The sequence below is a fragment of the Rhododendron vialii genome, chromosome 13a, assembly GCF_030253575.1.
Source record: "Rhododendron vialii isolate Sample 1 chromosome 13a, ASM3025357v1".
Taxonomy (NCBI): domain Eukaryota; kingdom Viridiplantae; phylum Streptophyta; class Magnoliopsida; order Ericales; family Ericaceae; genus Rhododendron; species Rhododendron vialii.
Genome location: NC_080569.1, coordinates 10,219,053 through 10,235,593, shown reverse-complemented (window position 1 = coordinate 10,235,593; position 16,541 = coordinate 10,219,053). Strand labels below are relative to the sequence as shown.

The 16,541-nt window shown below is 37.3% G+C and overlaps 1 long non-coding RNA gene and 1 pseudogene across 1 annotated transcript; both read right to left on the bottom strand.

The window, feature by feature from the left end:
* Positions 1 to 5,001: 5,001 nt before the first annotated feature.
* Positions 5,002 to 15,383, bottom strand: LOC131314838 (uncharacterized). The gene is made up of 3 exons (XR_009196525.1): positions 15,232 to 15,383; positions 6,033 to 7,066; positions 5,002 to 5,478 (listed from the first exon to the last, which is right to left on the bottom strand). It is a non-coding gene; the product is annotated as an uncharacterized LOC131314838 (long non-coding RNA).
* LOC131314836 (tRNA-splicing endonuclease subunit Sen2-1-like) lies at positions 12,346 to 15,350 on the bottom strand (annotated as a pseudogene).
* Positions 15,384 to 16,541: the final 1,158 nt, after the last annotated feature.

The window sequence follows — 16,541 nt, the reverse complement described above, 5'->3', positions numbered from 1 at the left end:
ATTGAGTTTTGATTATTGGTAAAAGTTGTTAAGTTTGGTTATGGAATGGATGGAATTTGATTATTTGCTAAAAGACTTGTAACTTTGCTTATTACAATGTGATGTGTTTTTTTAGCATTGTTATTAAGTTTGCTTATCCATACCAATTTGCTTATTACAATATGGATGCTCTTATAATAGGTATGGTAAGTACCGAAACGTACAATATTTAATTCTTCGAATCTAGTATCATAGATATCGTTACTTGATAAAACGCTTTGGTTAATATGAGTTTTGATGTGCAAACTAAATCACTAGCTAATTAATTAAAACAGTATTGTTACCTCAATTCCAAACCTTCTAATCAAGTACTTTTAAAAAAAACAAAACAAAACACTTGGTCATGACCCCAAGAAAAGAAAGTAACAAATATAAAGAAAACCCCACAAATGGTGAGGCATAATCTTATTGAGAAACCCTCTAATGTGGGCAGATTCTGGGTCCCCACAAAATTGCAATGGGTGTAAGTGGTGGAAGGCATTGAAGGTCCTGGTTGATGCAGACCAATGATGATGGAGATGGCCATGGCAGGGGACACCAAAGTGGACAGAAGGTTTTTGTGCACTTTGCATTTGCTAACATGCCCCTGGACCCAATTCAAATTTGTTTGCTCTGCTGCCCCTTTGGTCCCCTATTGTAACATATTAGTTCATGACTAGTCTTAACCAACACTTGATTGTATGAGTACCAGAGTAGTTGTTACACTTGATCATTTGTCCAGTTGGTGCCGAAAAATGTTCAACAAGTATGTAAGTGATCATCAACTTGAAATTAAGTACTAACTAAACACATTCAATTAATTGTTGCAGTAAATAATTAATGGCAAGTGATCGAGATTTGAAATATCTATGAATGATCTACGTGATGATCATCATAAATGTTTACTCAAACGTACAAAATAGTTATTTTAGGCAATATATGATGCTACATCCGTTCAATTTTTTGCGGTATGTAAGGAGTTGCATCTACTCGTGTAGTTCAGAGTTACGACACAATGTGATTAGTACTCCGTCATATGCGATGTCGACCAAACTGTCTTTAATTGCCACACCGTATTCAAAAGGAGTTGTATGACATAAAACTAATGTTCATTAAAATCATGTGCAATTGCATCATGTACTAGAATTTCGATCGCATCGTTATAATGAGCATCATGAGTTGCATCAACTTCGATCCAAAGAAAATTTAAATCACTTCATTACTTAATCAAGGCATGATTAATTAATCAGACTGATTATCACTATAGTGTGTTGTAAAGACCATTCTTAGTGTATTATAATCATATGCTGAGAGGGTCATTCTTTATTAAAAGAGAATTAGACCATGAGATGGTAAACGAATCATTTGAGGGAATTTCTTCTCTCTTAAGATATCAAGCGAACAAAACACACATGCAATCCACTCAAGACTACTGATCGCCCAATCAAATTTACAAGAGACGAGCAAGGCTATAATAATTCTCAGCCACTTTAATTTTTTATTTTTTATTTATTTATTTTTTAATTTCACTTATTGATCAATGCCCCCTAGATATAGGGCCAAGATTATTGGAGTAGTGGCGTGAATATCGATGTCTCACCCAACCAATATTCCTCCCACAACATCAGTGTACATAATGAAGAGACAATGATTGATCCCACTCTGATTGATTGTGTTTGGATCCTAGGAAAATGGCTTTACCTACCTCTTTGCCGCATTGCAAAATTTTAACGGTGGTCAGGAATAATGAGATTTAAGAGTTTGCTCTTTCTTAGGTTGGCATAAAAGTTTTAAAATTTCGTGATAATATTTATTTTTGTAGGGATAGTTCATACGAAACTTTTGTTATAGATTTTAATAGGACACTGATGGAGAACGATGGAATTGGTAACCAAGCCCGAGTTGCCAATCGACTGGGATCGGCTATTCAATCTTTTTTTCTCATTTAGCTCTACTGATGGTATATATCATGTTCTGTGATATTTAACAAACCTAAATTCTTTCGATCAGGAGTCATGAATTCATGCCTAGTCTCTCATTGGTTTACCTTCTATCTGTATCACATCACCCATCTTAACTAATAATTTGGTAATCACATTTGGATATCACGTGATGTCATCAATGTATTAATAGAATATACTCCGCTACATGTCAGGTGAATCACATTTTGATGCTTAAAATGCGGTAATCAAATGTGATTGTCATAAAAACTACCAGATCGCACTGAGTTATAAAAGAATATTGTATGGATATATCATTGGGGAGAACAGGAAACAAAAACAAGAAAACAGCACTTTGGTTTTGGGGTGCAGACATACACTGTGGTGGGCCAAATTTTAATTTGAAACAGTGGGACCATGGGGTATGATGGGGATCAGTCAAGTTAGTTGACCGGTCAAAATTGCAAATTCAGTCAAGGAAAAACATTGGGAGAAAAAGTGAAAGTTGGGATTATGTTATAGAAAACTGTGCTAGCGGAGTAGCTCCCAACAACACATTTTGATATGGTGAGAAACAAACCATAAGGGAAGCAAAGAATCTTTCTTCATTTCCCAGTCTAGAGAGAGAGAGAGAGAGAGAATTACTCTCACTTACTTATGTGGAATTTGAGCAGACAGAGAGAGAGACAGACAGACAGATCAAATTGTCCAGTGAATATTTCTGCAGCAGGCTTTGTCCCCTTACCGTTTCAGACTATGAAAGATCTCATGCATGCAGTCAGTGGGATGAACTCTGGCTTTGACATGTACTATAAGTACAACTGACCAATTCGATTTTTTGACCACCAAATGTATTGTGTAGTGGAGTACTATTTTTTTTACTTGCCCTTCTTTTTTTTTAATACTGAAAACGTAATTACTATTCCCTCCGTTCTACTCCTAAATGAGAGTCTCTATTTGGAATTCCGACTTTTTTAGAAGACATGTAATTATTACATTTACTTTTCACCATTACCCTTATATTCTACCTATTTTGCACCATTTGTATTCAAATAAGAGGGATACATTTAAAATTTTATCAAATTTTCACTTCTATTTTTGGAAAGGACAATCATTTTGAAAAATCCAAAAATGAAATAAGGGACTCTCAATTTAGAACGAAAGGAGTAGTTTAATGAAAAGTTTTGGAAAGAGAGTTTGAGAGGATTGTTTGCAAGTTTTGTTATGTCGGTAGCACAGGTGATGAAAGAAAACAAAGGGATTTTTTGAGGTGGGTGTTGGATAAATTGTGTCGGACCGTTTTTTCACCATCTCTTCCAAAATTAATTGGTGGTAGGAAGGGTTTCAATTAGGTCTTTTATGGCATTCGACATCGCATCCGTAGGTCTGTTTTTAGAGTGGTTGCAGGGAGTAACATTGTGTAACCAAATCTATGGGGGCACTTCGGACCCAATAAATTAATATCTCTTTGGTTTTTTAGGAAAGAAAGAGAAAATAATTATGAGAGAAAGTGTAATTTATGTGCAAAGAAAATTTATTGTCCATAATGTACATATGGTTTTACTATTTTCTTCTCTTTTTGTCCCTCCGCAAACCAAACCAGAGGATAGAAGAGAAAAGCTAGTTTTATACTAATTTTTACTAAAACTCTTCTTTTTTTATAAGCTCCAAAGAAATAAAAAGGTTATTTGTATGGACAAGATTTCATAAGGACATGGTGAACAAATAAAATGGAAGGAAAAGAGTGCAAATCTTCTTTTGCAGTTAAAAGTCCATCCGATTAAAGAGTTTCAAATGTGCCAATGTGATCCATCCTTATGCACCATAGCAATACTGTACGTCTGATCCAAAAGCACAAGTGAAATACTAAAGTCCGAATTGAGCACAACTTAATCGATGTTTCTCAGAGTGTCAAGTGACAACGCTTTTCGTTGTAATTATAATACTACTTCATTAGCTAATCGCGTAGATCGAAAAGAAGAAGAAAAACGGCATGCTAATCAACTCAATAAAAGGGATGTGAATTGTGAAATGGGATTAGGAATGAATTGTGGGTTGATATATATATCCCTGCCATTTTCGGCTGAAAATGGGACTAGTTTTCCTTTTAAGTACTGTATTTTAGATTAGAAAACGTTTTGGAGAGAGAGAGAGAGAGAGAGAAAGAGAGGGAACGAGGAGGGAGAGAATATGGCGAGGAGAAGGTAGGGACTAGGGATGGGGGGGGACCAAGATTGATTAGCTGAGTGGATAGGTCGGTGGAATGTGGGACCCCCTTACGATTCCAATTGTCGACTAGTACACGTGGCAACAAAATGCGGCTAAGTGACGAATATTTCAGTTTAGATATGGCCCCAATCTAAGCTGCTGTCCCAGAGAGAGAGAGAGAGAGAGAGAGAGAGAGAGAGCCTCTTCTGTCAAATCAAATCATTGTTTCGTTAGTGCTTGGTGGCCCCCACCTCCCAGTCGCTTCTCTCTCTGGTGAAGGAAAGGATAATCCCCACCCCCACGCTGGTGGTGATGACTTAGGTGTGTAGAGAGAGAAAATATACTACAGTAGTATATACTCCGGAGTAGTATCCAGGAATAAAAACTAGGAATAAATATACTCCCAGTACTTCCAAGTAGAACTAGCCCATGTTTTCCTTGGCTTTTGAGGTTTTTTTTTTTTTTTGTTCTTGTGCAATTTTTTTTCGTATTTGTTGATTTTTTTGGTTAAATTTTTGTGTATTATTTATTTATCTTGACGAGAGAAATAAATAAAGTACAAAATTATGACTTTTATTTCAATTTTTAAAAAATATCCAAGAAAGAGTTTTTTTCTTAGACATTCAAAAAAAAAAGGGTAAAAGTCTTAATTTTGTACTTTTCCCACTGTCGAGACTAATAAAAAATCCACAAAGTGTGGCCAATTTTAGATAAATGCGAAAAAAATTTAAATAAGGACAAAAAAAAAACCAAAAAAGCCAAGGGGAACAAGGAAATATAGGACTATGTAAAACGGACCCGTGCTCCCGCAGTGGAAGGGTGCATTACAAGAGTGTACTACAAAATTCAAACCATTAAATCTCTACAGTCAATCATCTATTTTCAAACAGTATCTTATACGTAGGATACTTGTAGCAAATATGAACAATTAAAAGTACTTTTGAGCGGCTCAATTCGCGCACTTCATCGTGCACCCTTGCATTAAAAAGAGAGTGTAGATATATATAAATAAGGGAAGGGTGAAAATCAATTCCAGACGGATAGTGGTTCGATTTTTGGTTTGGTTGTCTTGGCACGTGGGAAGAACGAGGGTAGTCACGTGCTTCCTGTAGCATTTGTGCAAGAATCACGTGGTTTCTGAAACGGACTTAAGTATTATTTGGGCCGTTGAAAGAATAGGGCCTAATACGTTAGTGAAACAAAAGAATGGTGTCAGCAGATCTGTTCAAAAAATGCAACCCCACACTCCACTCCAAGCTTAGGTAGTTTGGCAACGGACAGAGAGAGGCCTTCCCTTGCCGCCTTGCGTGCCCTGCATGTTTAGAGAGAGAAACTCACAGCTCCATATACACAAAAATGATACTAATAAATAAATAAATAAATAAATATATATATATATATATATATATATATACAGTCATTTTCAAATGAGGAGATCTTTATTTTAACTAAAATAAAGACCTCTCCATTTCTCCCATTTTCAGTTCGAATTTCAATGATCCGAGCCGCTCAATGTGTTTAGAACGTGATTTTAAGAGTACCCGTGTGAAATTAGCAAAAAAAATGACCGGGAAGGGCTTCATCTGAGCAGTTTTTATTTGAACCGTTTAATAAAATATAAACAAAAATTGCTCGGATGAAGCCTTTTCGGTCATTTTTTTTTTGCTGATTTCTCGCGGGTACCCTTAAAATCATGTTCTGAACATGTTGAGCGGCTTGGATCATCGAAATTCTATCGGAAAAAGGAGGTCCTTATTTTATTAAGTTAAGGTGGTCCTTAGGAGAAAGGGACTCATATATATATATATATATATATATATATATATATATATATATATATATATATATATATGAGAGAGAGGGGACCTAATTTCTGATCCAGCTTAAATCCTCCAGTGCGGTTCAGTTTTGGATCATTGTGGGTCCAGAACCGTTAGTGTCTTAAATGTCGCAAAGAAATATGTCCCCGTAGAAAATTAGTGCGGTCCAACATCGATAGATACACCAACGGGCAATGGCTTATATTTGTTGAAGATAGAATGAACCGTCTGAACTTTTACCGTTCTTTCTGTTCTCCACAAACGCAACTACTTGTTAACACATGCAGTTGTCCAATCAAAGCTAATTGTTTACAAAGACATAAGTACTGATTTGCGACATCTAAAATATAAATGATTTTAATCATTGTGTTGGACCTGGACCTGGGATGAGCTTGCAACGGTCCAAAACTGGAGCACACTGAAGGATTAAACAATGGACCAGAAGTTGGAGAGAGAGAGAGAGAGATGGTTTGGTGTGGTGGAATGCATTGGGGTGGAAGTGTTTTTGGGCATTTGTGGGTCAGTTGTGTTTGTTCTTTCTTATGTGTCCTTATTCTGTAATGTGGATGTACATTTTCTAGTGGAAGAAGTATTATTGATCTTTGTGGGGTCCCAATGCCCAATCCCATGATAGCTCTGGGATGTGGCTATCTTCCATCAACTAGCTTCCAATCTGCATGATTGTGTAACTGTCTTACTTGTACCTGAATGCAAATGTCATTGACAGAAATTGGGTTTTGGCCTTTGGGCCCAGGTCTTGTCAATACAAAAAATCCAGCAACAAAAAACAAACAAGGAATCAACTAATGACAATTATACAAACTGACATTTCATGCAAAACTTCCCCATAAAATTATGCAGTGTTCCTGGAGGAAAACTGCCTATTCACAAGGCAGCTTTATGCCTGTTGAATGTTGATGCAGCGAGGTAGAAGAGGAAGAAGAAACTTTAAGTAGGAAATTATGACATAAGGAACTTATCTTCTTTCGCAAACGATGCCGTAGGCGTCTATATTTGTTGTGACTGTGCACGGATCTTCTTTGCACAGACGACTATGTGGGGCCCGTACGCAGAGACTTTCTGTAAAAGAAATTAGGATTGCAGAGTTCAAGCAAGATCCTTTAGGACAGAGAGCATTGCAGCAATCTTTGAAGTTCAAGTCTACCCTAGAAAGGTTTTTAAGTAGTGAAAATCACATGTACTAACTCTAGGTGATGTATTTTCCGGCCAATATTCCCCTGTTTTTGAAACATATTTCAACTTAGGAGGGAAAGAAAAAAAAACAAGTTTTTTTGCTTGGGCAGCTGGCATATCTGAAGAAGAGACTTAAATCATCAGAATCAAGTCTAAAAAGATGTTTGATCATCACCACCACTAAGCAAATCTCAAAATTTAAGCACGAAAAAGAAGCTTTTTTTTTTTTATCAACAAAAAAGCTTTGAACATGCAAATTTCCGCATAGCTCAACATGATGAATAAAAAAGAAAACAGAGACAAGCCACACCATGCACCATGCAACTTTTGTTAAATTACAGTACACGATTTCTTTGACAGAAACAGACCAAAACAGAGACGGTGAGAGAACACAACAGCGCAATTCAACATATAAACCAATCCAGAGACCCACGCTCCATATACTGCAGAAAAGAAAAAGATGTTTGATCACCACCACCACTAATCAAATCTCAAAATTTAAGCATGAAAAAGAAGCTTTTTTTATCAACAAAAAAGCTTTGAACATGCAAATTTCCGCATAGCTCAACATGATGAATAAAAAAGAAAACAGAGACAAGTCACACCATGCAACTTTTGTTAAATTACAGTACACGATTTCTTTGATAGAAACAGACCAAAACAGAGTCGGTGAGATGAGAGAGAGAACACGACAGCGCAATTTAACATATAAACCAATCCAGAGACCCACGCTCCATGCACTGCAGAAAAGAGGGGCTAAACTCGTGGAAGATTGAATGAAAAGGCTGAATGCCAAGAGCCAACACCTAAACCCTCCTTTAGGAGGATCAGACCAAAGAATTAAGAACTAGAGATGGCAATTCAAAGGGAAAGACAATGCCTTATTGCGAAGGGCAATATGGTAATGAGGTTAGCCACTCAGGTGAAATGCTAAAATATAAGTCCTTTTTTCAGTTTGTTATGTGTCATATCTCCACCATTACCAGCATCTCTTCTTTCTCTCCCTAAAATAAACCCAAAGTCTCTCAACCCTAAACACTCCATCCCTCTCAACTATCGAGGAGAAAACCCAAAAATCATTAGACACTACTATGCTTGTAAATGCATAAATTCATCTTGTACACTCTACAAGTACGATAAGATGGATACAACGCTAATGTTTTAGAAAAGAGTCTGAGAACTACCAACTGTACGTTGGAGTGAAATGTACATGGCTACAAGCCCTCACAATGCAGCCATACTTTCGTGGATTGATATCCTCTCCAATTCTGGTGGAAGTGGAGATCGCTGTTTCCATTGGTAAGGCTGCTGCACATCCTCAATATTCCAAATCAACGTTTTACAAAAAGTTAGCTTCATTCGATCTAATGTCCAACAAACCACTTGCCCCAAAAGCTTTCAGCATTAGGGAGCATACCAAGCAATGCATATCGTATTATCGTGTTCTCACCATAGGCAAGACGGAAACAAAATTAGCATGAATTTATCCTCCATTAACCCACCAGTCACGACCACACCTTAAGGCGACTTCATCAATCCCTTTACTTTCACTTGGAAACCAAGGATGGATCACCAGACAGCTCTTTTGCTCTATATCACAAGGATGACGCCTTTCATCCTTTGAAATGCCTTCCATCTCTTCCACCTATTAGAACCCTCGACCAAGACTTCTTTTCCGCTCCCTCAAGGGAGGATTGAATGACGAAATTTGACTACTTAAAGGTCCTGACAAATTACCACGAACTATTCCATGCTCATGTGGACGCAGAAACTCCACCAACTCACAAATGTGCATACATTAATATCGGATAGAAAAGGGATGCATATTTGAATGAGCACCAACCATACCAAATCCTTTTGGGTATTCAAATTCTCCGATCTTCAGATAAGTTCCTTACCCTTCAAGTGCAGCATGTCCCCTGAACAAAAGGATCAAGTTCGACCATTTTCATTGAATTGGACTGGCAAAAAAAAAACAACTCTTCTGAGTCAATAAGCCTATCCAAAACTCATCATGATGATTACGAGCCAGCTTCTTTGGGCAACTTACAGCCAGCTTCTTATGAAACAGTCCCCAGGCATGCAAACATGTGATCAAGGTATTCCTCTAATCATGTTCCTTGTCTAAGCTGCCATATGACATGCAGCACTAAGTTTTGACTTCAAAAGAAGACAATTCCAAAACGGCAACCCAGAAGTATCTGTTCGGTTTACGTCAATATAAGCAGGTTAGATATGATCCACCATCCTATTTTCACCAGTAATATGTGATTTCTAGAAAAATTCCACCCCTGTTTTGGTGGATGGCTTTACTGATCCATATTTCTTTGTAAATCCCTCCTCGTTTTCATATGTAGCCTAGCCTCCCGGGCCGTATGCCCTTTAAGGGTTGTCACTTGAGCTTCCTGTAATTTCCTCCTTTTTGTACTAACAATCAAACTCAGCAGAAAACAACAATTCAATCACATCAATAGTTGTTATAGTCTCTATCATACTACCGAAATAAAGTTCTCTTCGCATACCCCTGATATAATTTCCATTCATCCTCCAGTTAAACAAAATAAAAACGTATTTTCATGAATTCAACATAAATGAAATTGAAAAATGGTTCAAAGGCATATGAATGCAGATTAACATGACCATCCAGGCAAAAAGTGATGTAATCTATTTAAGTACATGTAGCAGTAGAACGATGACTTATATCATGGCTAGGTCATCGTCAATGAGGACAAACGTTATTTTTGTCGAACCTCACTGACTTTAGTCCACAGCTGGCTGGCGCTGCAATTCCTAGTCACTACAAGGGAAAACCCAACCTGCTCAAGGGATCCAAAAGAAGGCAGTCATAGGACGGAGGCACCGGATCTGGAATTCCATCAAACTAGTGCATGATTAGAAACACATGGAAGACTCCCTCGGGTCTAGGTCAGTAACGGACCCTTCCCGAACTACCTGTACCTAATACATCTGGGCTTTGCGGCCCCGGACCAACTTTGAATACATGAAAGGGACAGCTGGCTATAGCCTGAAAATTGAGAAACACCCAACCACTGACTTTCATCTGCCAAAGAAAGAAGAAAAGGGAAAGCTTGACAGAATAAATCAAGGTGAATGCTTGACTTCTTAGAATCTTGTTTTGGTAAAAACTCATCATCAAAAGAAACAAAGGGGAGAGGCACTGCTTAGTTATTGCCTGGAAAAAAAACCCTACCCCCGATTTCAATCTGCAGAAAGAATAAAAAGGAGAAGCTCGCCATAGAGTAGATCAGGGAGGATTCTTGACTCAGAATCTTGTTGGGGTAAAACCCCTCATCTAAACTACCTGCAGTTGTTGGGAAAAAATCCTTCATCTTAACTACTCGAGTACGGGTGTGCAAAAATAGAAAGCCATCACTTATATGAACTCCAGCTGAAAGAATTGATTAAGGTACCAAAAAGCAACAAGATGAGTCAACCTCAAAACTAATAAATTGGGCAGAGGAAGAGAAGCAGCATGTTTACGAAAAATGTGGCAAAAGCAACAAAACTAAGTTCAAAATTCTTTCATCTTGCTCCCTCCACCCATCCCATTCCAGTCCTGCTCTCACTTGCAGAGAAACAAGTAGTACAAAGTAGCGATACGGCTATAACAGTGTCTTCTGAGCCAAATAGGCCACAAAGGTACTCAGCATGAGTGTACAAATAATAACAATATCAGTCATGCTTATCCATTCCCATAATCCTCCTAATCTTTTTTCTTTCTTATTTCTAGTTTTACTAATTCTCTTTCTTTTTGCTTTAGGGCATCGTTTAAGCAAAATAAACCATAGAACTAGATTCATGGTACCAACAACAGCAAAGCATAACAATTGACATAGCAGGTGTTCCAGATCTAAATAAGCAAATGCAAGTTAACAATTACCACATTTTTTACAACTAGAGGTATACCATATACCTATAACACTTGAGTATACCACATTCCTGCACTGCAACTAATCCAACCACATGGACACATAAATAAACCTGTCCTGAAACACTTAAACAAAAAACTGCCCAACCAATACGTTAACAAAACCAAGAGGTGGAAAATTCGGCTGCAAGTTGATTCCTAAAAACAAAAAGAAGCAATTTACATGAAGCTTTTATTTGGAGACATAAAATCTTGGCCATCCAGTAAATGAAACACATTTCCACCATATACAAGCAGCAGGGGTAAAGCCCAACAACAAGAAACTAACCTCCACATCAGAAAATTATGTCCTCGCCTTTCTGCATTGCAGCAGACAAGAAGTTATGGCCGAAATAATTGAGATCCCTTTCTGCAAAGAAATTTTCCGCAGATTGCTCCTCTGCAAACTGCTTGGTAGATCCACGCGGCTTCTCAATTTCCCTCTTCTTATAACCTTGGATCGTTTTCGATCTGAAAAAATCTTCCCTCTCCAACTCATCAAGTTCTTGTGAAAGTATTATGCATCATGATCTCATTGTATCTTGTATTAATTAGGCATAGAGGAGTATCGTGATAATATCGTAATCATATCTCTTTGCAATATTCTATTTTAGGTATAGATTTCTAGGCTTTTATCTATTTAAGTTTGTGTTAGCATTGTAACCATTTACTCTCAATATTTAGTAATACAGATCAGTTCTCTCTCTCATATATTATGTCATAGTTCTCCCTCACCAAACCAAACCAAACCAAACCAAACAGAGCCTTATGTCCCAATCAATTGGGGTCGGCTACATGAATCATTTTCCTCCATTGAGCTCCATTAAAGGCCACTTGTATCATCAAGTTCTCCCTCGATGTAACTTATTGCGTTCTCTATCCTTGGCTTCACCACATTATCCCAGGCTTGACAGCATTCGCCAATGCATGGACCTTTCGGTTTGTGGTTTTGATTGCCTCGTCAACTGTCAAGAATGATGTTTGGAGAGAAGCAAGGTCAACTACAACCTCAATGGATTTGACAGAAGCAGCAGCTACAGCACGACAAGCTTGCACTTGCTGGCAACCTCTTGCCAGTCCAGTCAGGTCATTCTTTATATCACCTTCAGTGAAATACTCAAACTTGGGGAGTTTCATGCCTGCAACATTCTCCTGCCTAGATCGCACTTTAATGCGATGCATTCTTGACACTTTCAAGGAGAATGTCCTAATGTTTTCGCTAGTAACATACATGGCTTCGGTTAGGACAAACGAGGATGTTTTCACGATCTTTCCCGTTGATTCTTTAGCTGAGACTATCTTTTTGAGAATAGGGCGGAACTGAATTAACAAAGCATCACTTTTCTTTTTTAGGAGAGCGTGACCTCTTGTAGCATCAACAAGGCGAGTCTTCGTTGGCATTGTAACTGTTGGAAAAACATTCAAATGCTGGGTTTGGCTGGACATCTTGTCAAAGGTCTAGCTGAAAAGGAATAAGCAGTAGAGTGATTTTTTTTTTTTACCGAATTTTCCTCACAATCAACTAGTATGAAACTTTTAGAAATCATCAAGACTTAGTGATCTGAAGTAAAAGATTCCAAAATCAGTGCAAGTTACTTTGACCTGAAAATAAACCACGCCGTTAACCCCCACCACGTTTTGAAAGCATAAATTTCCAACATCATAGAAAGCAAATTCAAAAACATATAGAAACCACATGCCATCTCAGTAAAAGTGATAACCTTTGTGGCCAATACTTGTCCCACCAGATTTTCGAACCAAATGAATACGAAATTTATGTTCCATGAAAATGTGGAAGTAGATATAAGATAGTAGTATTGTAGTAATGGGCGTTTAAAGTAGTACAACAGATTGAATCAGCGTATGACTCACGTGGTTCCGTTTACAGCAACTGTTTTATCTTCACGGCTTTGCTCTGGGCTCCACCTAGTTATTGTACGCTCTTCAACGCTATAACTCTCCAAACACGACGGAGAATCTTCACCGACGCCATTTCTATCAATGCGAAGAACTAACAATGTCTTTGCAACGCTCCCACAAAGTCTAAGCGTGCATTGAAAATCAGACCAAACCCTCAACCGACCATTCGCATTACCTTGTCCTTCTGATAAAACAAGCACGGCATATTCGGAATGCACTAGAGCCGGATGATGACGGTAGGCAATAAAGTCCACACCATATTGAGATCCTGATCGTACCACCCAATTTCTTGTACGAAGATGGGTGTAAGCCTTGAGAAAATCTGGGAATGTCTCTCTCTTGGATTTCATGTAGTTCCACAGTTCGTCTTCGTTTTTGGTACATTTGCCTTCGCCCACGATTTTGAGACATTTCAGTTCGTAATACAAGTAAAAGGCTTCCTCCATACCCAGCTGAAACCACTGCTTATCTTTCTGGGCGGTGACAATGGGTCCACCGAAACATGCACGATTGAGAAGTTCAGTTTGTCTTCTGTTTCCACTTCAAGAAGAATACTGCATCCGGAAAGTAGACCATGAGAATCTGATTGGATAAGAGTTGATTTAAGCTGAGAGACTATCTTTGACATTGGATCAGCTAGAGCTTTAGCTTCCAATCCCTTTCCCTTCCATCGTGGCCCCATTAAACTTCAGTAACTAAGGAAAAACATGAAGGTAAACCAAGACAGCAGCCAAAGGAGTCACTGAACCCGTACATTAATCTCCACAGATGAAAGCAGGTTTTAGAAGGTGAAATTCATCAAAGACGCAAGGTTGGAAGCAATGTTGTCAAATGTTCTGAAATCCTATATGCCTAGCTCTGTGCTTGCAATTTTATCTGTTTTAGAGTCGTTGCCATACAATACTTCTGTTTTTTTATCAACACACAATGCATCTGCTGATAAGCAAGTAAACAAAATATTGCCGTAAGTTATTGGATCAGCTAGAGCTTTAGCTTCTGATCCCTTTCCTTTTCACCGTGGCCCCATTAAAGTTCAGTAACTTGGGAATAACTTGAAGGTAAACCAAGACAGCAGCCAAAAGAAACACTGAACCTGTAATTTAATCTCCACATATTAAAGCACGTTTTAGAAGGTGAAATTAATCAAAGACGTAAGGTTGCAAGCAATATTGTCAAACTGAACCCTACATGCGTAGCTCTGTGCTTGCATTTTCATCTGTTTTAGAGAGTCATTGCCATACAATATGTCTGTCTTTTTTTTCTTTTTTTTTATCAACACACAACGCATCTGCTGATAAGCAAGAAAACAAAATATTCCCGTGCATTATTCTTCCGCAGCTTTACCAAAAGCATTATAATTTAAAACATGTCCGCAGGTAAAGTTTTCTTATCTCCATTAGAGAAAAGTTCTCTTTAAAAAGATGGAAACCAAAAGGTAACCAAATAAGCATCATTATTGTTTTCAAACTATGTGATAAATCCACAAATCAAGTTCAAGGCACGTCCAAAATGTTTCCTTTTAGTTTTATTTTTGTAATTCTTTGTTGTTATGTACTTTAAAAATATATATATCTGAAGATGTAGGGAGGCCAGTACTGAGACACTTTGGCCTTTAGGCCCCCAAAATATCAGGGCCGGCACCGTTTAGAGTCAAAAGTCCAATCTGGGTCATTCTTTTAAGGCAACTTTAGTCCACTCAAGAAGCATAACTGGTCTTTCTAAATCAGATATGAAGAGATCCTCGAGACTGAACCCAATTCTAAGTTCATAACTGAAAACAATGACTGTAAATTTATTTATTTTTATAACTCAGATGTCCGGATCAGCTTACAGCGCACCTCGTCTGATCCTGGGGGCAAATCCCAATGACTCTGCGTATTATTAGTAGTCGAGTGTCGTTGAACATAAACAAGGAACTAAAAAAATTGAGCACAGGAAACTGGAAAGAGCATTAACCCTAATTCACGTAGTTATCAATCTAAAAAAACAAACAAAAACAAAAAGCACGTCGGGAATTAAAAGGAATTCGTACAACGAACAAAGGTGGTAACCACTATGGAAAAAAACAAAAAAACAAACAAACAAACAAACAAACAATCGTGGAACAAAACACCACGAGAAGACAGAACTTGAAACACTAATAGTGATTAAAGCGAATGGAACGGAGTACAAGTGGTTTGAAGGAGAGGCCAGTCCGACGTACCTGAACGCGTTTGAATTTTGCGAGTCGCCGCCGTAGGTGGAGGGCCGGAGGAGGACGAGGAGGTCCGGTGAAGGACAGGAAGTCGGGAAGGGTTTGGAGAGGAGCGTACTGTGCTCTCAATTGTGGCCTTGTGCCCGTACTGGAGTCGAGGGTTTTGGCTTAAAAAATTGAAATGACTTTTTTTATCTTTATTCAAAAAAAAAATTTTGTTATTCAAATTTTTGTAAGTTATTAATTTATCTCATCGAGAAGAATTGAAAAAATAATATTTTTTCATTTAAACTCATAATTTTTTAAAAAAAAAAATTAAAAAAGATGGTCTTTAAGTCAACCCAGGACTAAATTTAAGTTCGCGTGCACATTACACAAAATGACATAGAAGGTATTAAGAGGGCGTGAGGTGTTAATCTTTTTAAAGGGAAAATAAAAACTTCTATTTTGAACTATAATCATAATAAAGAAATTGTGACAATGTTTCAATGATATCTGCATATTAAATCTTTAAAATCTGAAGAGTATATTTGATGTGTTTTTATACTTTGTTGCCATTTGTCTAGGATTTGTTTGATTGTTATTTTGTGCAAAATTTGTATGAAAATTCTTTCACTCGTAACTTCTCATAAAATTTGTTAATTTGCATTTTTTTAGGTCACATATATGTTAGTTCCATTTTTTTGGAGTTCAAAGAAATAACTAGTGAAATATTCACATTTCCTTTACCAATAAAATTGAAATAGTATTTGGTTATTTGTATAGGAAATATAGCAAAAAGATGCTACTCCGTATAAATTAAATGGGAATTGATAACAACACTCCCCAAATTAATTTTGGTACTTTCTTTTGACAATATGATTATCAATTTGAAGAGCGCCAAAATAACTCCCCAAATTAAATTCATACAATATGAGATGGTTTGTAGCTTAACCGTAGCACACCAAACCATAAAAACTTAGGTTAGGAGTAAATTTGTTTGTTGGTTCATGCATGTAATTGAAGAGTATTAAATGAAGATGCAAAAAGCTCGCATGGGCTAATTTTCAAACACTGAATTTATTAGATTAGTGCAATTGATGCCTCCTTTATACTCTTATGCATATTATCTTTTTTATATTTCTTATATTTTCATGCACATAAGCATAGTTTGATTTTTATAAGTATCCATCCCTTACCCAAATTTCAAAAAATGGAATAAATTAAAATTAACGAATAAAAAAAAAAAACTATCCTTCAATTATAATAGAAAGACTTCACGTGGCAATAACGAAAGCACAACATACACCAGGTACATACGCATTCTGGATCCGTCTCGG